The 23,433-nt window shown below is 36.5% G+C and overlaps 1 protein-coding gene across 3 annotated transcripts in view; it reads right to left on the bottom strand.

The window, feature by feature from the left end:
* LOC109087252 (teneurin-3-like) overlaps positions 1–23,433 on the bottom strand; it is a 497,439-nt gene that overhangs the window by 298,939 nt on the left and 175,067 nt on the right. For all 3 annotated transcript variants that reach the window (XM_042716547.1, XM_042716552.1, XM_042716548.1), the window contains one exon: positions 19,592–19,663. The gene's annotated coding sequence lies outside the window, so the exon portion shown is untranslated. The remainder of the gene's footprint in view (positions 1–19,591; positions 19,664–23,433) is intronic.

The following is a 23,433-nucleotide window of genomic DNA, read 5'->3' as shown; positions in this document are numbered from 1 at the left end:
TTTAAGTGCATAAAAGGATGCGCGCATGCACACACATTGAGGACATCATCTTTTACAGGCTGCGGTTAGTATAATATTCTACCTTTGAAATTTCTCTTCAGTTCTGGTTCAGACTCAGATGAGCAAATTGTTTTAATGAAAACTGAAATTAAACAACTTCATGCAAAAATGAAAGGTCAAATGAAATAATGAGATCTTTTTTTTATTCTGCTTGATGAAACATGAAAAATAGTGTATGTAAACCCTGTTGTTAAAATCAAACATGCAACATCTAGGATCTGCATACAGATATTAAACCACTCAAGGAATGCTTTAAGAATTAAAATGACTTGTTGTTTTATTATTATATTTTATCCCTACTTAATATGTAGTCCTACAGACACATTCTTACAAAATAAATTCAAGTTTTGAAAACAACATAGAATGTCTTCTATGCAAATGAAAAATTCTTTGGATGCATGCTTGGTGAAATGGCATGTTAATTGCTTTATTTTATACTTTCAAAAATGTAAACCTTGTTGTTATATAAATATTTATTTATATTACAAATTTCTTTCAGATCATTTGAAACATTCCTAAAAGAAAATGTCAAAAAATGTATATAAATAATAAAGTGCATTGTAAAATGAACAGGTAAATGGTAAGATAAGGAAATCTATGCGGAAAACATCTCTGGCATGCTTTTAATTATTACAGAAAATTGTTTTAAACCATCCAGTTTATAATAAATAAATAAATAAATAAATAAATAAAAAATAAAAAATAAATGATTTAATTAATAAATTAGTGATTTATATATAATTTAAGGAATTTTTTTTATGTAGGCATTTTTGGGCATGATCAAATTATATATATACAATAACAATAGAAAAGTATATTACATTTGTATTGTTGTTTCATAATTTTATTATGATCTATTGCATGTTCACTTGCATACGTTAAACAGATTCACTAAATTTTAAATAAATGTTCTTTTTTTTCTTAATGTAAATACCAAAATGCCAGAAATCAATTAGTGGTATTTTAGTTAGAGGGAAATTATGAATAGCTCTCCTGGCTTAATAACTAAATAGATGAAGTTAGTCAAAAAGTTAGGAAGAAAAAAAACAAACAAACAACAACAATAACAACAACAACAATAATAATAACAACAATATTCGACTAACAAAGTTCACTTTGTAATTCACATGGTTTGAATGTTTTCTCATTTTAACTTTCTAAGAAAGGGAAATAAATAACTCTACAAGCAAAGCACTTTTCAGCGAAAATTCTGTGTTTAAGTATCTTTGAGTATCCCAGGAAAAGAGAAGACCAATTCATTATAAACCTATTAGCATTTCTTTACATCATGTGAACAGCATGGCAACTCTGAAGTATGACTAATTAGTTTATCTAAGCAATATGGCGCTAAGATACACATGGGGTGGCTCCTAACCCCATGGAGTATGGAGCTGAAATATCAATAAAGAAACATATACAGCCATTACCAGGGCACTGAAAAAAATGTATTCTGTTTAGTTACCTATTTTTTTATATTTATCACTGATTATGAGTTTATGAGAAATTATACAAATATGTATAAATTTGGTCAGTGAAGATTTTTTAAATACAATTCAGGTAGCTACTTCAAATATTGAAATGTTTTGGTTTAGTTGGCTCATTTAAAATAACACGTATTATAATAATAAACAAAGAATAAATTGTATATAAATGACAAATATTACAAACTTACATATAAATTATAAATAATAAACACTGAATTGATCATGGATTAACTATATCTAACTATACTTATAAACTAAATAATGAAAATAAAAAAATACATAAAAAATATTATTATTATTATTATTAAATTAAAAATAAGTCTGACCCATCATTGCAATACTTCTTTCTCTATCTCCAAACACTGGGACAAATGGTCATAAATCAACATTTCTTTTCCAAAAGAGCTCAAAACTGATGATGACATCAGCGCCTCATCAATATTGATGGGTGTATATAGTACACAGTAGAGATGGAGGGCTACCGTAATGAGCTCCATTATGAGTTAAGGGAGGAGCAGGAGAGTTGTGGTAAAGAACAGAGGCGCCACAGTTCTGTGCACTTTAGAAGGTACGGCCATGATCCAAAAAACAGCTTCAGCCCCATCGAGGGACTAATGACTGAAACGAGAAATTAAACAGCAAAGGGTGTGGGCTGAAACACAGAGGACCGGAGTGCTGCTTGTAAACTGTAAACAGAACCAGAATACTGGCTTCCTCAAGAATTCTCACATTACCTTGAGGTGACTTCAAATCACCTTAATGCAAAACTTAACGCAAAGGTCACTCAGGCCCTGAGAGCTACTTCAAAGGCAAAGCCACAGCCCTCATCCCGATGTGGTGTTGCTAACACTCTGTGCTTTGACCTGATCTGAGCTGGCAGACAGCTGGGCCACATGGAGCCCCTCTCCGGCGCTTGGAGAACCGGTGCATCTGCCGCTGAGCCGAGCACGGGTTTCTACTGTATATTTAGAATTGACAGATTGCTGTGTATATTTCCCCGAGTTTTCTCTCTGACTTCCACAACCTTTTCTCCTCTCTGTCACTCTTTGCAGATACAGTAATGAGGCCTGCAGAGAGACACAGAGAGATAGATAGAGAGAGCTAGAGAGTGGGACTTCTCAGGAGAGAGGCGAGAAGTTGCAGAGAGAATGTTTGCATGCTGGTGTATGTGTGTACTCGTTATGGAATGCTGGATGTCATCCCACATTGCGACTAAAGAGACGGTTTCAATGGAAGACGAATTAAGAAAAAGTAGTCTAAATGCCCATCTCCAGGTCCAGCTCGGAAACTGGATAGCAAACCGGATTGCCGTGGACTGTACTGTACATCAGCCACAGGCTTAGAGTAAGTTTAGTGATAGAATATTAATAAAAAAATAAAAGAATATATAATCTTATAAAACCACTTAACGCATATTTTTCCCATCTTATTTTCTTAAAAAGCATTTTATGAAAGTGTGTGTGGGCTGTTTTTTTATATCCATATTTACATAAATATACTGAAAACAAGTTCAGACAACAAATTCTTGTGACTGTTACACAACATTTAATGTTTTATAATGATTCTGGTATATTGTTGGAAATAAATGCAGTAAATAATATATTTACCACTGTCAAGGTTGATTCTCCCCTGCATTGCTATTTTATTGAAGTAAATACCATGCAAAGCTATACAGCAACGGCTTAGGATACAGTGAGTAATTAAAAGATCACATGAGTACAAGGATTTTTCTTCTTCTTCTTCTTCTTCTTTTTTTTTTTTGTTTGTGTGTGTATGTGTGCATTGATCCCAAAAAGGGAGAAACGTCTTCATGTGATTTGTCATTTCATTGTGTTGGCAGTTGGAGGCCATTTTGTGTGGGCACTGGAAAAGATGACAGTCGCTGCATATAGACCAGATGACTGCCACTGACAGAAACTTCATCAGGCTAACACACTCTCTGAATAGACGCAGAAAGAGAAAGGCTGGAAGAAAAAAAAAGACCCTGAGATGCGCGCACACATACACAGAAGTTTTACTTGTATACAGATCTGCTTCATCTCACTCAAAGAAAAAAGCCTGGCTGTATGAGGACCTCTGCCATTTACCTCTTACAGTCATGGTGGTGACCTGACTCTAACCCTTCTGACCATCATTTCCTACTCTTACGCCCAAAATTTCAATGGTATTTACGAACAGTGCTCTATAAACAGACCAAACCTTCAGAAAGGCCACCAATTAAGGCTATTGTGTTGTCAAGTAAAGAGCACTATGGATGATCATCAGGCCATGGCTGATCTCACCAAACCTTCTTCTGACTTACCTCTACAAAGAGGTCAGGCACAACAAAAATCAAATACAACAACAAAAAAGGGACACACACACAAAATACTAGATTGCTGCATCATCTGTTAAGTGGAAGTGTTTTACTATTAAAAAGTAATTATTATTACTCAACTCAATATGCAATATGAAAACTGTCATCATCATAAAATATATGTAAGAGCTGCTTCCCCCTTAAAAGAATAACACTATTACATTAATAACAATAAAAAAAAAATAGATTTTTGTTTGAAGAAAACCAGGCTCTGCTACTTTTTGATGATGGACAACATGGAGTGTTTGATCTGATAGGCTCGGAGCAGGAAGAAACAGACATACGTTTTCAAGGACGGCAGACTAATTGGTCCTGTGTGTTTTATTATGGACACGGGACTGTATCTTTGATACTGCAAAGCCAGGGCTGATTGCTGCAGGCCGGCCTTTGTGTGGGCAAATGTGCATTTAATACGTTTACATCCATATTTCCTTTCACACAGAGCTGGGATGCTATGGCATCGGAGACATTTTATTTTGCAAGTAAATGAGAAGGCAGTGCTACGTGATGCCAGAGGAGATTCCAATTAGCCTTTGAGCTCAAGCAGGAACAATTCATAAAGTATGGCTGAAAGGCACAGAATTCAAAACCAACAGTAATAAAAAAACAAATCATACTGTTAGAATGTACAATGTACAAACAAATATCTAAAATGATTCTAAAATAACAATACAATACAAACAAGTAAAATATTTTATATACAAACAAACAAACATATAAACAAATAAATAAAGTTTATATTTATGTGTTAATTTAAATTAAATTATTTTTTTGGTTTGATATCAAGTAAAATCTTAAAGCAGTATTATCTTAAAGTAACAACTGAACTTTTTACTATGTGTTATGTTTATATATATATATAATTGATTATATATATATATATATATATATATATATATATATATATACACAGTATAAATTGTGTCTATAGAACTTTTACTTATTCCCCAGTAGCACATCTGTGGCACATCCTCCTGTTGTTCTCTATTGAAATTTTGGCCTCAACAAGATGAAAGCTTGTCATAGAACAGGTCAGTTTTAATCTGACAGGGACATCCTCACAGCAATGTGCCTCTTGCCCTCTCTAAGCTTGCCCTTCCCCCTTAAACAAAACTGACATCTTTAATAACATTTCTAAGCCCCTCAGCTGCAAGTCAAAGTCTGAGCAAACAAGGTTCTCTTCCATACTAGCTCAGAGAAGAGTCTATTACTTTAAATATGTTAGGTTTGTTCATCTCATCTCAGAATGCAGGACTGCACAAGAGGTCAGTAAATGAGAGGGATGTTTTTTTTTTTTTTTTTTTGGCTTCTTCAAGTGTTGTAGTTGGTCACTTTGATCAAAAAGGGGCTTGGGCGACTACTGTTGTTATTGCATTTTCTGTCATATGGTCTTTAATGTCTACATTTTGCACTCTTCTTCTTCTCTTCTATTTTTGACTGAGTTGCAAACCACAAGAGAAAAGCTTCAAAAGTAGCTCCCACTGATAATGTTAGGGATCGAAGCATGAGCAAAAGACATTACGTGGCTGTTGGGATACGGACAGTGTAAGCAGGGGGTGCTGGTATATGAATGTGTTTGTGCATGAGTTTATGAGCCAAGTGTCATGGGAAAATACACAGAAACATGTTTGAATATCTGAGGCGATAAATAAGTGTAACTGTAAATGAAAGCACATAAATCTGATCTGCATAATGAGGCAGTTCTGCTCTCAGTGGTTAGTCTTGGCAGTTTCTTTATGTTCTCAGTAGTTATTAGTAAATTTTAAAATCTATGAAAAACCTTTATTGGCATTTTGAGGTTTGCCTGAACTGTTATCTGAATGGAATGAAGGTCGCAGTACCCTGATGTGTCAATGTACCAATTTCTAAATTCAATGGCATGAAATATTGCATGGTCGATTAAAAAACGTGTATGTGGCACAAAGGGACATTCATGAGTCTTTCAATGACGCCTATTATAAGGCCACAAGGATTCCTTCTTCGACATGCATATAACCAGCTTGGCTCCAGTCATGTCTCCAGTATTTTCTCCTGAGTATAAGAAGAAAAATCTCTTTCTTCCCACCTCAATCACTCTCACACATACTTATAATGGTGCTTTTGACAAAGTGAATCATCATTGTTATCAACCCTTTGAAACTGAGCATCACTGAAAGTGCTCTCTACTGGTTTGAGTCCTACAGCATCTCATGGAAAAAAAACATGCTTTCATAGAGGAGAAGGATGTTTGAATCACCCTAGAAAACCACTGGAGTACCCCTGGGATCGGTGCTGAACCCCTTTCTCTTTTTGCTATGGAGCTAATAGGCAAGTTCTTTCCTTCCAACAATCCGATGCTCTCATCACACATCTCTGCCTGCATTTATGGCCTTTCATCTTAAACACAACGAAGGAATGCCACCTCCAGACTCTCTTGAATAGAGTGGTGCAGGTATGACATCAGATCCCGGAAGACTAATTTGCCACAGACTTATTCCGGAATTGAAGTAGTGGTGAATTAGCCTGGTTCTGACGTTATACCTGCACCTCTCTATACAATATTTTATTAATAATATATACATGTTATTTGTTATTTGCAGTGTACTGAATGTCTTTTCTCATAGTAGTTGAAACAAATCTCCACAGTATGAGTAAAGGCCTAACTTGATTCAGGCTCAACTTATTACTTAAAAAAATTACTCCATTTGCAGAATCCGGTGCCTCCACACCACACATGTGCTACTGTACATAATAACCGTGCATCTGGCCACCTGTTCAGTAAGGGGAGAAATAACTGTGCGTAGGAGATTTAGAGGAGCACTGACACATTGTGCTCTTTTCAAAAGCAGGTACATAATCAGGAAGTGAGACTAGTACTTCCTCCATCTTCAAGTCAGCCTGCCAGCCTTTTTAATTAGCCAGGTAGATTGGGCTAATCACAAACACCTCCGCTCTGACAAAAATAGAGGGAAAAGAAAGGAATGGAGAATGGAAAATAAAAATAACATGGTCCGCAGATGGTGCCTGTGACATCCTGTTTCACTCAAGATGGATAGCAGGGGAGAGATGGATACCACAAGCCCATCAGTAAGGGGAGAGAGACAGAGACAGATGAGGAGGGAAATGTGCATATGCCAGCATGTTCACAAAAACCCGTCTCCCAGTTAAGGCCCACCAGCACCTTCTCTCTCCCTTCCCATATATTCCCTTCTTCTCTCCACTATTTAATCAAAATGTTGTCTTGATCTTTGCTAAAAGTTGATCCCTCACTTTAAATGGTCTTCCACATTTTTTCTGCTTTCCTTTACAATTAAAAAAAGGTCACTTTGCCCCGACTGCCCCATCTCTCTCTCTCTCTTTCTCTCTCTCTCTATTTCTACTGTATCTTTCCATGAAAGAATAAGAACAAACTTTGATGAGCCGTGGACCACTGGCAACAGTTGCCTTGGTGATCACAGTGGTAGTTGTCAATGCTGGCTGAGAACAACGCACGTCAGCAACTGCTTTTAGAAGCTGAGCCACTGATTATGGCACTTGACCAGACATAGACCAAGAGGACTATAGGTCAAGAAGATCTTTGAAGAGATAGTTATGAAAATTTGTTGTCAATGTACCCTCAGGCCATCCAAGATGTAGGTGAATTTGTTTTATTTGACAGAACAGTAGAGAATAATTGTAGCTGAAACCATGGTTCTTGGTAAAGGCACGTTAAAGGCTACAGTCACTTTGAGAGGTAAAAAAGCTTATCAGGCAACACACACACACACACACATTTTTTGAGTTTGAGCTCCGATTTTATACACCATCATTTTTATTTCTATAACGTGTGAATATATCCCCTATTGTATTCTACAACAAAAACAATCAGAGTACCTTGTTATCACTAGTTTTATTTTGATTTACGAGTGCTATCAATACAGCTCGTATTCACAGCGTGGTTGCACATCTCGCTTACATTGCTAATACTCTATTCACACACATTACCATTGTTTTACTCCCTGTTACTTGCTTTAATTGCGGATGTGTCTACCTTTGAGTGCAGGTGAGGATTCATTCAGATTCATTCAGATTCGCGACCTGGTGGAGAAGCAGGCCCAGCTGAGAGAGCAGAGAGCTGCACTGGAAACATCCTGGGCTGATGCTCACAAGTCCGGGGTAAGTACTGTATACAGCACGATACTAACACTCCCACCACCTCTACTCCGTGTGTTTCTCGGCACAGGCCCCGTTCACCCAGGATCTCCCCAGATGTCCTTCACTCCGGCGCCGGGACACCACGGACCCTGGGTGCACCCGCAGCGGAAGACATGAGACAGGCCCCGGGCGACGACCTATCCCACTCCGGTGTTTGAGATCTCCAACTGGAACCATCGTCGAAGACTTCATCATCCAGCACGGCTGTGCTATGTTAGCTGAAGGTAATGTGTACACTCACTGTTTCCCTGGTGTTAATGTTCTCAATGTTTCTGTGCAGATACTGAAGGGAGACTTTCAAGTAACCCTTTTTATTCATTAGAATACAGTAAGTAAATTAAGACATTTAATTTCTCAGAAAAGATTTGTAATTATTCATCACATATTTTGCAAAATAACTAAAGCTTAATTTCCTTTTTATGTCTGGGGATGTCTTTACTTTTCCCATCCTTGTCCAATCTGCTGTTTCTCCCATTTATCCTGATAACCAAAATGACTGGATATTCCATTGTTACTCAAATGATGCTAGCTTTGCAACCTCAAAAACTAGCTATCATACACTCCCTTCTAATTTAAGCAGAAGGGTTAGGTGACATCCATCCATTTTTGAAGGATTCATTTTTTTATATTTAGTACATTAATGATGTGAAACATTTTTCATCTGAGAAATTTGGACACAGAAAAAAAAAAAAAAAAAAACCTTTCAATGCTTATCCATCTTGACATTGTTTTGTTATGGTATTCTATTAATCATTTTCATGAGGCATTGACTGTGATAAGTTCTGAGAAACTGTTCAGAAAGAAAAATCTATGTTCTCCTTGCTTTACTCCATTAATAATGTTTTTGGTATCTGTCCATGTAGGCAGAGGGAGAAAGCGAGGTGAATAATGAACTGGCCAATCGGATATCTCTATTTTATGCGGATGTCACACCCATGCTAAAGACTTTAAGTGATGGCACAACAAAATTTGTATATGAGGTAAACAAAATTAATTCAATCAGTTGTCAGTGACATTTTCAAAAAATAACTTTTTACCTTTGCCCAACAGAATAAAAATTTGCCCATTGAAAACACAACAGAAGTATTAATAAATATCAGGCTGCAATTTTGGCTGTTGCTTGTCACTCTTACATTTGTCATATTTTGATTAAAGCTCTTAAAAATGCACTCTCTATGGCTAATGTTGACAATGCATTCTAATCCACATTGATTACATGTCACATTGTTGTAATTACAAGCCCGACGTGTACACTTTCCATGCTTGCATGCTACTCCTCTCCCCCCACCTCCTTTCCTTTCTAACCCTCTGACATTTGTGTTTTTCTTTGATTAAAAGGACACTGATGGTGTTCAAGGGGAGTTATAAAAGGACAAAATCAATACTCAAAAAGAAACAGACCCTGAATGCGTTTCTCTCTCTCTCTCACTCTCTCCCTCTCTCTTTCTAGGGTGCGATGTATTTTTCCATCAGATATTGACCATGAGGACAGTATGCTTTAAGAATGACCACCCTCAAAAAAACGGTGCTCAATTTGAATCATGCCTGATGAAAGCTGGCAGTGTTTGGCTACTGTCATGAGGGTAGCGTTTGAGGAGGCCTAAAGTAGAGCTGAGAAATAGGTTCACATTCTCTTCAGACCCCATCCCATTAGTCTCTACTTCAGTGTGCATTCTTTCCCACTTTGCTTTTCCTTCTTTCTGTTTCAGCCCTGGACTATTAATATTGTTCTTATTTCAGCCTTCCGTTTCCTAAGTGACCCGCAGGCTTCCATTCTTCCCTTAGATTTCGCCATCTCTTCAGATAGAAGAACCTGCAACAAGTGGCAAAGGTCTTTCCGAACACAAAGCTTTCTGTTCGCAATTTTCTCTCCCTCACTGTACATCACCCTCTTCCATTTTTACGTCAACCTCACATTGCTCATCTTGGCCAGAGCTTCAATTTTTTTTTTTCTTTTAGTGTTTTGTCTTTTTTATTTTCTTTTGTGCTTTTAAACAGGCAAATTATTTTAATTATTTTCTCTGGCGTTATTCCTTTTTCTCTGCCCCACTAATTCATTTTCATGAGTCATTAATGTTACATTGTCTCTCTCCTCCTTCTGTCCATAGAGTAGTTGAACTCATTTGTGCAGGGCGAAAGCCCATACAGAGGACAGTGAGGACTTTGACATGCTGATCATATGACCTATACCCTTGTAATACAAATTGCCCATCACTCCTACAATCTATTACCTTCACTGTTCTGGTCTGCCTATCAGGCTTCACAAAGAATCCTCTCCAGTCAGATCAAACTATTTTTCTTTTTTAGTTCAAATAAATGACTTTAGATGTAAATTTTTGTCTTTCTTTTGTTTTCAATTCAGTACAATTTGAAGAAAATACACAAGGGTGGTGTGCACATTATACATTTCTGTGAAATTCTATGAAAATTCATTGCGCATTCATTCAACAATTAACACTTCTGATCTCTATCCTCTGCAAACCACACTTTCTGTAGAATATTTCATGACCCACTTTGAAAGCAGTTCTCACACACCCCTGACGCGACCGACAGCCTGGCCGTGTCACCTTGCTTGATACCATCTCATATGAGACAACACTCAAGTTCCTCACTAAGCTTCATGCAACGACCTGCTTCTTGGTTTCCCCACTTTTCCACTATATCTCCTGTGATCTTCTGCCTTACTTTTATAACATCCTTAACTAATGGAGCTGACCCATTAGCCTTCAAACTTGCTTGTGCAAATCCAATACTTAAGACACCTTAGGCCTCTAGGCTGCGAAATTTGATTTTACTTTTCTAATGTGATTATTTGATTCCCTTTTTTTTGGCTTGACGAAACAGAGGGATGTAGAGAATTAGATGGAGAAAGGAATCCAAGAAGCAAAAACATATGCACTCATAAAAACAATCCTTCATAGAAGTGCAATACCAAGAACCAGTGAAGCATTTATTGAAGCTCAAACTGACTAAAGTCCTTTCTTGCTGTACTGAGGTAAATTTAACTAGCCTAAAATAATCAACTGATTTTTGTAACAACCACAAACTAGCACTTAACATGAAAAAAGAACAGCTTTAAAATGCTACTTGCTTCACAAACCACTGCAAAACACAGTACAAATAAGTGCCAGTGGACAAATTTGGTTACAGTAATTTCATTTGCTTTCGCTGCTCATAGCCATTAATCAACATTTTATGAAGGGCACAGTGTGCTGGAACCCAGAGAGAAAGACTTATCTTGAAGTTGAGCTGAGTGATTGTCTCAAACTTGTGCTTCCGTCGCTAACACACAGAGAGCTAATCATACCTCCGATTGCACTGTATAGTTCTTGAGAGAGGCATGCTGGGACAGGGTTTGAATGAGAACCAATGGGGAACCTTCTCAAGGAGGCCGGACTCTGCCATGGTTACTATACAGCAGGGCCTTGGAGACTGCCGTGTAGCTCCGGTATGGCTAATGACAGGATGTTTAAACACTCCATAGATTTGAAAAGCTGACTTGTGTGAATAAACTGCTCAAAACCATGCAAAATGCGAGCTGAAAGCTGTGGCCGGGAAGGATGAGAGGGGGAGTAATTATTGGTATACTTTGGTTCTAATGACTGGAGGTGTCAAAGCTTTATTTCCAGATGACAGCACATCACCCGACTCACTAAATACAGCACGGGCCTTTTGCGTTTAATACAAATTAACTCCTCTCAGTAGCTTTTCACGCATTTGAACACATCAGCCTGCATGGCCATGCATTATTCAACAAGGCAAGGTCAACGGTTGAAAATAAACTTCTTATTTGTGAAAATGGCTCACTTAGCCAACCTATTCATCATAACATGGTCCTGTAAGCAAATCAAACAACAGACAGGCTGTTATTCACCGGCACAGGATGACCCACAGAGATCTGTACTGTTCCACTCTGCTATTTTAACCCCACAAACCCTGGGGGGTCAACCATGACATCTACAGCCCAAATGTATCAGCTTCCCATGCAAATGTTCAAGAACAGTGAGAGTGATTCCAGAGAGACAGACAGAATTATATAGATGACAAAGGAAGTGAGATTACTATGCCCGAATAAGCTTTTTTTTTTGACATATTATAAAAACATATTAAATAATAGATTAGCCTAATTATTTGTTTTGTAGACAAAAAGATGTGTCAATGCACTTTTTTTTCTTTTAATTTGGAGCAAATCAAATTTTAGTTTTGTGTTTTTATGAATCATTTTCTGTTGTCTGACAGTCACTGTAAAAGTCTTAATGAAGCCAGATCTGAGAAGAATTTTTAATTAAAGAGAAAAAAAATCAAATGCAACATGTGCAATGTGATTTATTATACTATATTTATTATAGTTTCTTGGTTTTTAAAATAAATATTCTGAAAATGACTGATCTCAGTTTAACCTATAAATTGAGGTCTTCTTTCCACCAAAATTTGTTGTTCCTTGTAACACTACCAAGCAAAGAACCCATTGCATCACTAAGTGAATAAATATGCATGCATGCCTAAGTAAAGCTTGCCATGACAACTGTGTAGGTTAAGCAAAATATGTAGTTGATGGAAAGACATGGAGATGTTGCTGACATTGACACTGCCTGAAGAAAATTTCCTCTTGACTGACTTGTCAACAATGTGTCTCAGACCACCTCTCTCGAGGTTTGAGCAATCAGTTTCAAGTGTATCACTGATGCATCTTTGTTGAATATAATGTTTTCTAGCTGTCCAATCAGCCCATGATCCAAAATGACAATTTAGCAATGGGGTAAATGGGGCCTTGCACAAGTGTGTTAGATACTGAGATGGGATTTCGCATAGTATGAATAAGGAATTAGGAAAACAAGGTTATGGTGTAAACTGCCATATAGTGCTGATTGCAATTTCCCAATCCAATTTCCCATCTTGTTGGCTAGTTCTGAGCACTAGGTTGCAAATGACGTAGCAGACTGTCATGATCTGGCATACTTTGAGAACGTACAGCCTTTCCCCACCACTACAAGCCTGGCATCTGAATAAATTCTAGTGTACAGAAATATAACTTATCTATGTCCATGCGTTTTAATATATGTCTGCTCTTCTCCATCATTTGATCAACATTTGATGGATTACTGCTGCCAAAATTGCTAGAGAATGTCTAAAATGTTGTGGTTAATGAATAAAGTGGAACTGTTTAATGAATTTGCCCCCAAATTGTCTATATGGAGAGAGAAATCATAAAAATATATGATTTGTGTTGTGGCGTGTATCTGTCAGTGAGGGCTTGTGCTATACACAGATGTGATTGATGTTGAACCAGAGATGTCACAAAGATGGAGATATGGAGATTCCTTCTCTACAGCTGCAGTGGAATCATCCCTCAGCTGACAGTGACACTGTCAACACACACACAGACATTCACACACACACACACACACACACACACACACGCATAGTCTTATAGATTAGCTCTCACCTTAAACATCTCAAAGCACAGTCACTGTTTCCCTATACAAGTACTGGAAAGTGCGTAAAAGTGTATCTCACAGTTTTTGAGCCTTTGTGAGTAAGAGCTTGTCTGGGAGAAAAAGAATTAATGATTTGTGATATTATTATTTTCCATGCAAATTACTCCAGAATGAAAAATAACAATTTCCATCTGAAATGAACACTAGAGGCAGTAAAACATCAACAACTTTCAATCCATTTCAGACAAATTATGATTATGGGGCAGACTATGGATTAATAAAGACAATATTATGTTATGACCTCAAAACACTCATCATTTGTAATCCAAAACATTTGAAATTGGCATTATATAACCAGCTCCAAACTGTATGGCTTTTCTGACAAGTAGTAAACTTGCTTGGTAGCTCACCTGGTACTGTACTGCATTTGTGATACAGAGCACTCAGGTATAAGTCTTGTGAAACACAAGTCACATTTGCATTTTATCTCATGTTTGCTTTTATCACTACAGGTTAGGTTTAGAGTAAGGTCTAGAGTAGATGATGTGTTATCTTCAAATGCGATAGAGCATTAACCTTTTAATGTCACTCATTGGACATTGCATTTCCAAACTGCCACAATGCATATAACAACTAACATTATAAACGTTGCCAGATTTGCGTTTATCTGTTTGAAATAAAACTGAACAAGCTTTTACCACTAGACATTTCACATTGAAGGTGTCAAAAAACATACATGACAGGAATGTAATATAATTTTGCAGATTTGTTGCCACAGGCATGTATTTCCAATGAGCCTGGACTGCAAATTGAATACATAAAAAAATAACAGGCAACGCATACAGGCCTTTTGTGCACATCCAGAGCCACTATAATGGATTATTTCACTATAACTGAGGCAAATGAGTGTCAAACAAACTAGTTTGGAAGCAATTTAAGGCTATTTAAATGATTTAAGGTCACGTTTGTGTTTTCGAACTAGTTTTAAGCAAATAAAGCTCATACAGGGACAGCTGTTCCTGTAAGAGGTTTCAAGCGAAGGAAAGTAACTGGAGCATCAATCGCGGTGTCAGGGGAGCAAGTAGGAGCCGCTGTGGCTCTCTGGGCTCCTGGAATGTGCTTGGCTTGTGCTGTGTATAAAACTCCTATTCCTGGGTGTCTTGTTAGGGCTGCAAACATTCGCTCGGTAGAGAGAGAAACACCTATTTCTCCATGTTGCATCCCGGGAGGGTAGGACGCTACGCTAAACAAAGTGGTGGTGGAACAGCGGTGCATGCTATTATTTCACCCCACTAAGCTAATGATGCGTTACCATCGTCAATTCAGGCATGCAACCCAGACATTCTGTCAGCACCCACCCTGTGACAAAACCCACTTTGCCTGTTTGTTGCACTTTTCTTTACATGTTGCACACGTAGGACTCATTACATCTTGTCATCTTGTCGAACACACCCATGTGTTCTGTTCATTCAATAATCTGCAGAAAAACACCTGGAACTTCAAAAATAAAGTCCCTCGCATGGACGTTGACATTCATCGACTTTGCATTCACAATTAAGATGATTTCATGCACAACTAGGGTCTTTATTTTCATGATGATGTTTCTTTTGTTCTTCTTCTATAAATGTGGGGTGAGTGATCAAAACCCTACTTCAGCAGAGGTGCTATGTTTTTTTCAATCTCAAAAAAAGTCATAAATTAATATAAATCCAGAAAAAGCAAAAGCAGCATGTCAAAATTGTAAGTCTGTGTGCAAATGTCAGTGCTAGTAATGCTTTCGAGCTGCTGCTCTGACGTGACACTGAGTTTATAGGAATGAATGTGCGCGCTGTGTCAAGGACGATATTTGTTTCACCTTTTTACAGGTGCCACTCTAAACCATCCCTGACAAACCAGCCATTTTCCTGAAGCCTTTCAATTTTTCCACTCGACCACTGGCATATACAATAGATGCCAATTTTACAAGCTTACACCAAAAATAGTTTTTCACCAGCTTGAGTGTCATTGCTTTCTCTCCCTCTCCAAAATTACTGGGAATGTATTTTGCCCGGAACTAAAATGTGAAACTTTTGAATTTTATTTCACTCCTGCAAAGTGCCTCTTGAAACAGCATTGTGATTGGCTGATGAGGCAGCGCGCCCTTTGATGATGCGTTGACTAATATTGAACTTGGCAGCTCACAGTCGTCCTTGTCAACCTTGAACACCTGAAGACTTCATATCTGCAATATAAAATCAATAGGCTGCTGACAGCACACATCATTTAAAGGGGCTGAAGGTGTTTTTGGATAGGAGATGAAAGTGTTCACACACCAGCACCTGCCCTCCTATTGCTAATAAAACTATATATGACTGTCAGCAAGAGATTTGTGATGAATTCAGGAATATTGTGTCTCAATCCCCAACACAGTGTTTTAAAAGGAGACAAATGTCTGTGGAAAGTGGGAAACCATCGTGACTGAGGTGGCTTTCAGAGTTTGCAGGGTATCTTTATTGAAGCAGCACGCTTACAGCAACATGTGTGTCCTTGCTGAGAACACGTTTAACATGCCCAACTGAAGTCCTGAGAAAGAACCGCTGGCCGAGTCTATTATATCTCACTTTGTACTCACTCTGTCTGTCTATTTCTTTCTCCTCTCAGGGGAAGATCTGAGCAATTCTCTTTCCCTAAAACTGTCTCTATTCAATAGTCTGCAACAATAAACTCCCCACCACAACTGTATCATCAGCACTTTGTAAAGAAAAAGGCTTTGCAGAAGTATATTCAAACACACACACAAATACAGACGCAGCTGTATGCGGAGTATACTTTGAACACTAATATGTCACTAAAAATCGATCAAATATAAGCTCTTTGTTATAAGTCTATATACCGTAAAAACATAAAAGCAACATGTTTCAATGCATTGCTTTGCTGTATTTCTTGTGTGGGCAGCTCAAAGATGAAATGAAAAGCACTATCACGTTCAGACACTTATTGCTATGTGTTTCATCTCCCATCTAACTGTCTCCAAAGCAGATGTCTCAATTCAGGTAGCTGGTCACACACATGGAAGCCCAGCTGCCTCATCCTAATCCATTTGATTCACTATATTTGCGTGACTAAAAGAGGTGGAGACTGCCTCAATCAAAATGAAAGAAACAGGCAAACATAGAGAGAGAACGAGTTAGGAAAAAACTTCCGGGCGCATCTGTAACTGTTCCACTGGCTATGAAAACAAACACATTTGAAATGGTGTTATGGACCTGCCACAATAATTATGATAAAAAGAACCAGAGGAAACCTTAAAAAATAAGCATTTAATTAAGGCTGCTTGGACGGTTGTTGTAATAATAATAATAATAATAATAATAATAAATGAAAAACTTTTTATCCGGAAATCATAATCGTTCATCATTCAAACCTGTTACCTGACCAAAGGGAAATGTTATTTTAGGAATAGCAATAAACCATCATGTAGTCCCTCTAATGAGTGATAATTTCATTTAGGCTTAATTTGTAACTCTGTTACCATTTTGCAACACCATTTATTTATTTATTGTTTTCTGTATTTTATACATTAATAATTTTGTCAATGTTGTCTATTTATTTTTGATATGTAATTTAAATGTTCATCTCAAAATTACAAATTTGATTCAACTTCTGCAAGCTTTTTTACCCCATTTGCTAAAAGTGTCACAACAAATAATCCACAGAGTGCTAAGGAGAAAATAAAACTGTGGATGTGAATAAAACCCTGTTTGTGGATAAACTGAGTGAATGAAAAGACATAAACGGACATTAGTTCTGGAGTCAGCTTATGAGAGTGATGAAAGAATTAGAAAGTCCAGAGCAAGAATGAGAGAAAACATCAAGGTTAAAGCCTGCTCTTTGTGAGAATAGTTTGCCGAAGCAAGGTGTCTGTGGGCTGCGCTGACTGAGTACCCACAGATACATTAATACGGTACTTCAATCTGGAGAAAATCCCTTATCATAGATTTTACACACGGGTCAGGGGGCACGATTAATTGCATTTTAAAAATTAATCACATTAAATTAACATCAAATTAACAAGCCTAAAAATACTGAAAAAAAAAGACTGAAGAAAATGTAGGCCGCAGAGAGCGCTGACATAGTATTTCTAATTAAAAAAAAAAAAAATACAGACATCCTCAAACGCAAGTCCAGTGCTGGATCTCATCATTTAGGCAGTACTGACTCTCCTCAGTACATTTAGAAAGCTCAGTTAGAGGTGCACACTGGGAACCCTGAACCATTGTGATGAATTCTTGAGAAAAAAAAAAGGCTAAAGAAAGAAAAGACATTTGGCTACTGACCAAACACTGGCTATTAATATATTACAGTAATGTGCATGTAGACCCCTGAAAACGTGTTTTTTTGGGAATCCCTCGTAACTAGTGGGTCACTGTAAAAAGACAGCTAGCGACTTAAAAGCTGTAAAAAGCAATTATTCCTTTGTAGTGCAAGTACAAGACATAATAAAAGTATAACTTTAATTGCCATTAATTGCACAAGGGTGACTGCCTCTGCATGCCTAATGTTCTAAGTGCCTGTGGACGTGATTTACGAGCTTTGATTAACTCCGCTCACAGAACATTGAGGATGTATGGAGATTTTACAAGCTTTTAAAGAACTATGGTGTGTAGAGGTCTAAAAAACTGCAGATGTGCAATTGTTGGCAAAAATGAATTCATTTATTGTGTATGTAATTTATCCATTTATTTATCTTTGTTTAATTAAATGAATTTCTTTGATAGGATAATTAAAAGACCATTAGATTTTAAACTTTCATTAGATGAAGTGCCTTGTAAAATTCGACCAAGAGGAAGATGCTAAATAAAGCTGACTTTTATATACAAACACGGACCTTTACACCTTTTTGTGTAACTTTGCTTCATCAATAAACAAGCAATAAAAATGAGGCTTGAGAAAACTGAGAACTGAAATGTCTAGGGACCTAGCATACTGTACAAGTTCAGGTCTAGTCTTTTTTTTTGGATGTGTTGCAGGTGTGCAAAATTAACATTAACTTTATCCACCCCCCACCCCAAGTCTTAGATTACATTAATTAAAATTGCAATTAAAAACTGTTATTTTAGAGGGGGGAAAAATCCAAAACTTTTCATCTAATTAAAGCTGATTGGCTGTGAGCTTACATGGTACTTTGGCCATGTGTTCATTTGCATGGTTCTGTACAAATGACATTGTGTGTCATTTAAAAATATGAGAGAACACTCTAGATTTGACATAAACTTAAACAAGCACATAGGCAAACTTAGAATGAGATTTATTTAAAGTGTGATATTGTAGCCAAGTGTTAGAATACTAAATGTGGATTTTAATCTTTTCCACTTTGGGGTGAGCTGTTTTTGCAGCTTAGCCTCAGTCGACAGAGGAGTACGTTTTCAGACCTGAAACTCAGTATATCCTGAAACCAAATTCTTAAAATTACTTGTTAAGTTTAAGTTACGAAAGCTCTTTATTAAGCTCAGCTGAAACAAAAGTGCACTGTACAGGGAATATGGTGGGCTTCCAAACGAGCAACTGCTGTATGCGCACGCACACACGCACACGCACACACACACACACACACACACACAGAGACACACACACACTCACACGCACACGCACACACACACACACACACACACACACACACACACACACACACACACACACACAGTTGAAAGCCCGGCATGAACAGATGTTTATTTATAAAGTAGCAGCAGGCAGGACATGACAGAGGTCACTAAAGGCAGGGTCAGCACGAGTCCCTATGAATTATTGATACTCATCATGTCTGAACGTGTGTGAGAAAGGGGACAGTCCTGGAGAACATAATAAGACAAACCAAGTCACAAAATTTGAAGCCAACTTTTCAACTAAAATGTGGCCCAGTTTTACAGGAGGAAAGGATAACGACTGGTTGTGAAAAATCAACATTCTTTTTTTTTATGACAACAGGACGATGACATACTACGAAAACAAAAATCAACAACAATAAAAAAAAAAAAAAAAAAACACAAACACAAAACAAAATACTGTATGTCTTCAAGGTTTTGTAAGAAATGAGTGCTCACCTCTTTTCTCTCATTTCCTCTCAGACTGCACTTAATGGTCAGACTGCTGTGTTGACAAACAGAGATGCATTTCTGTAATGAACAAATAAAGAGAGGAAAACAATTATTCAATATGATTATTTTTATTCAAATGAAGAAGAAGTAGAAAATATAAGTAAATTAGTTTAATTGATAATTTAAAAGATAGTAAAGATGTAATTAATCATCTTTGCTGACCCAAACAAAGTCTTTTAATGCTGATGGTTTTTCAAACTATCAACGCAAATCAAAGCTTAAGCTTGAATCCAAAGTCAGTGCAGACCCAGCTGCTTTTACATAAAAATTATATTTAAAAAAAAAACATGCCACTTAAATTAGAGACAATTAAATACAAATATACACAATAGCTAAATGCATGTTTTCCAAAATAATTAAAACAAATCTCAAAACAACCATATTCAAGTGCTGATAATATTTCGCACCTACTGAGCATCTAATTTCTATCATACTGCAAGAGTTTTAATAGTAAAACATGTTTATGCTTATTATATTCAGAAGTACTCTTTTAATGTTTTTGAAATCTTAAAAAATGCACTTGTAAGAAACAATTAAAAAAAGCAAATTGGTTTAAAAATGATGACTGAAGTAATGTATTGACTTCTAAAGCAACTAAAACAATTTCATCTGCAACAAATTAATGCATTTTAGTTTTATTTTATACATTTATGGGATATATGCATGTACTGTACTGCATGCTAATCTGATTAATTATTCAACACATAATATAATTATTTGATTAGATTTTACTACTCTAGTAAATACGATACATGAACAGAAAGCGGGAAGTAAAAAACAACAACAACTCAACTGGGCACAAGGATAGCAGATGCTAGCTGTTTGCATAAGCAAATAAAAACAGCCGGCCCGCTTCAGCAAGATGTAATCTGATCCATTACTGTCCTAACTTTAAAAAAATCGCACACATACACACAGTTTCAGCATAATCTCAGAGGAGTGGGAAAAAAATGCAAGTACTCTGACCAACCAGAAACCTGTTTGTTCATAAATCGCAGCAGATTACACCTAAGAGGAGAACAAAGTTTTGATACCGCAACTTCAAATAAGTGGCTGCAGCTTACGGTCTCAAATAAAAGCACGGGTGATGATTGACTCGCTGTAAAACACAGATTTGATTGGTGCCCTTTAGGATGGGTCTGAGTGCACTTTCTATCTCTCTCTCGCTGTCTGTCCGACTCCGATGCAGACACTTCACCTCCTCTATATTAAACCACTAGACAAGGCACACAGGGTCCCAAACTCATTTCGAATGGTATTGATCCCTTCCACAAATAAGAACCCACACCACAATTTATTTGCGTCCCCTCAGGTATCATCTGTTTAAACATTTTCCTGAATCAATCAGTGTGGGCTCTCCAGGGGGATGCCGTCTCGCACCAGTCTGGTTATTATCCCCTGCTGATGAAAGATGCGCCCGTCTGCACAGGTCTGGGAACAGCTTTTAGGAAGTTATGCACTTAGGATTCTTCAAAACATGCCTCTTTTGGGACTTTCACAGCAATTTGATTTTACGGGTTATTTAGAAAGGACCCAACCTTTTCTGTCTTTTTTAAGAGTACAACTACGATAAATTTCAATTATTTCTGACCATAAAAAAATGTTACTTTTAGTTAGTTTGTATTATAAATCTGATTTGGGTCATTTGGCAGAATTCTCCAAACACAAGACTCGTATTTTCCAAAATAATTAAAACAAATCTTCTCTTTCTACAGCAACCATACTCCACACTCAAACGCTGATGGCATTTCGTACATACTGAGCATCTCATTTGTTGTAGCATCCTGCTACAAGAATGTAAATAGTAAAACTTGTTAATGCTTATTATATTCAGAAGTACTCTTTAATGTTCCTAAATGCAAATCAAATATGAGTAAGAGAAAAGAGGGAATAATTGGCTTTTATCTATACATAGTGAAGCAGTGTGATTATTGAAAATTGTCTAATTTTTCCTCCATCATAAAAAAAACTCAATTTAAAGTGCTGCATATTCTTTAAAAAGGTTTAAAGACCTGATTCATAATTTTCTGATAACCTAATAAAATATTATTATAAAAATATTGTGTTAATAATAATAGATTTGATAATTACTCATAATAAAATGATTAAGATAAACAAATCAAATATTTAATATTTTTTACATTTAAAGCCAGTGTGGCTGTGGTAAAAGTCTGTATATACTTGTACATAAAAATCCATGCCCAAAGTTTATAATCAGGACACACAATTACAATGTCACCTCAACTTGTAAAATAAAATCAATTACAAATTTTCTGCAGAAATTTCGTTACTTATGTCTATTATTTACGTAATGTACGTCTTGTTAGTGAAATAAGCAGCCTCACAGAGATGCAACAAGAGCATAAAATAGATTGTGAGGCAGTCAGAGAGTTTTCCTCTACTACTTTCAGACATAATCAATATGCAGAGTCAACATACTGGAATAGTGGCAGAATAGAGTGCACTTCAACAAAATCAACTTCATTAGAAATAAAGGCAAACAAATTTTTATGTTAGTTTACAAACTTGAAATACATAAACAAGCAAAATAAAACACAATAAGTGAAGCAAACAAATTATACATAGACAAGAAGAAGAGAAGTTAAATTGTTTCTCATCATCCCTTAAAATAGAAAAGATATGTAAGCACTTCAAATAATATGGATTTGCTACAATTCATATTTAAATTGCAAAAGAATACATGTGGACCCAGAGATATTCCACCTGATTTATAATCATGTTTTTAATCATTATAATAGTCCCAGAACACCTACTGTTCATTACAACATTTATTTTAGTCTCTGTTAAATGTGTATATGGAGCAGCCGGGACGTCTAATAGTAAAGATAGAGCGGTAGGGCAATTGTGGGACACACCATGACTAACAGCTTCCTCATCGCTAATCTCATCCCTGTGCTTGTCACTTGCATGTTTGTTGCTCTTCTGCCTGGACCAGATGTGCCTGTTTAGAAACTGTGACGGACAGGGAAAGAGAAGTTTGGAGCGCTGAAGCTATTGTTAGGAAATTCACTCTGAATCGCACCAGGAGCGGACAATTGAGTGGAACCCAGATTTTCTTTAGAGACCGGTTTAGGATGCACCCATCACAGCCTGAAAAAATCTCTCTGCTAAAGTAATATAAACACAAGAACACACACAAGCACAAACACAGAACAAAGAGCATACTAGGATCACTATATGCTTTTAGAGAATGTTTTAAAGATGATATTAAAAGAGTTTCTTGTGAAGTGTTATATTAATTAATTTATAGACATTGAAAAATGGCAAGAATAACCTTTTGCTGATTAATGGAGCTATTCTCCAGATTCACTGAGGCACTTAAAGCACTTACCTCAAAACTGTTTCACCAGAAAAAATGCACTTCTAGGGCTGAATTTACTGAATGACGTATATAACGCCTTCAATTATTAAAGTAACAGAGAAAAAAATAACTAACTAAATAAATAAAATAAAATACTGAGGGCAATTATATATATGTTGTTTTATTATTATTATTATTATTATTATTATCATTATTTGTTCATTTTCAATGTCTTTCATGCATAGCGCAGATTGTAATATTTTATCCTTTGTACTACACTTTAAAACTGAAAAATAAATAAAAACCTACCATAAAATATAGATTACTACATATAAATAATAAGAATTATAACATAAAAATGAAATAATCATAATTTTAAGATTTAAAAAAAATAATTAAAACCTAACATAAAATTATAGATTACTTAAATAATAAGGTTTGTAACATACAAGTGAAATAATCATAA

Source organism: Cyprinus carpio, chromosome B1 (assembly GCF_018340385.1).
Source record: "Cyprinus carpio isolate SPL01 chromosome B1, ASM1834038v1, whole genome shotgun sequence".
NCBI lineage: Eukaryota > Metazoa > Chordata > Actinopteri > Cypriniformes > Cyprinidae > Cyprinus > Cyprinus carpio.
Note: the sequence above shows the minus strand (reverse complement) of the source record. Positions and strands in the feature narration are given on the sequence as shown.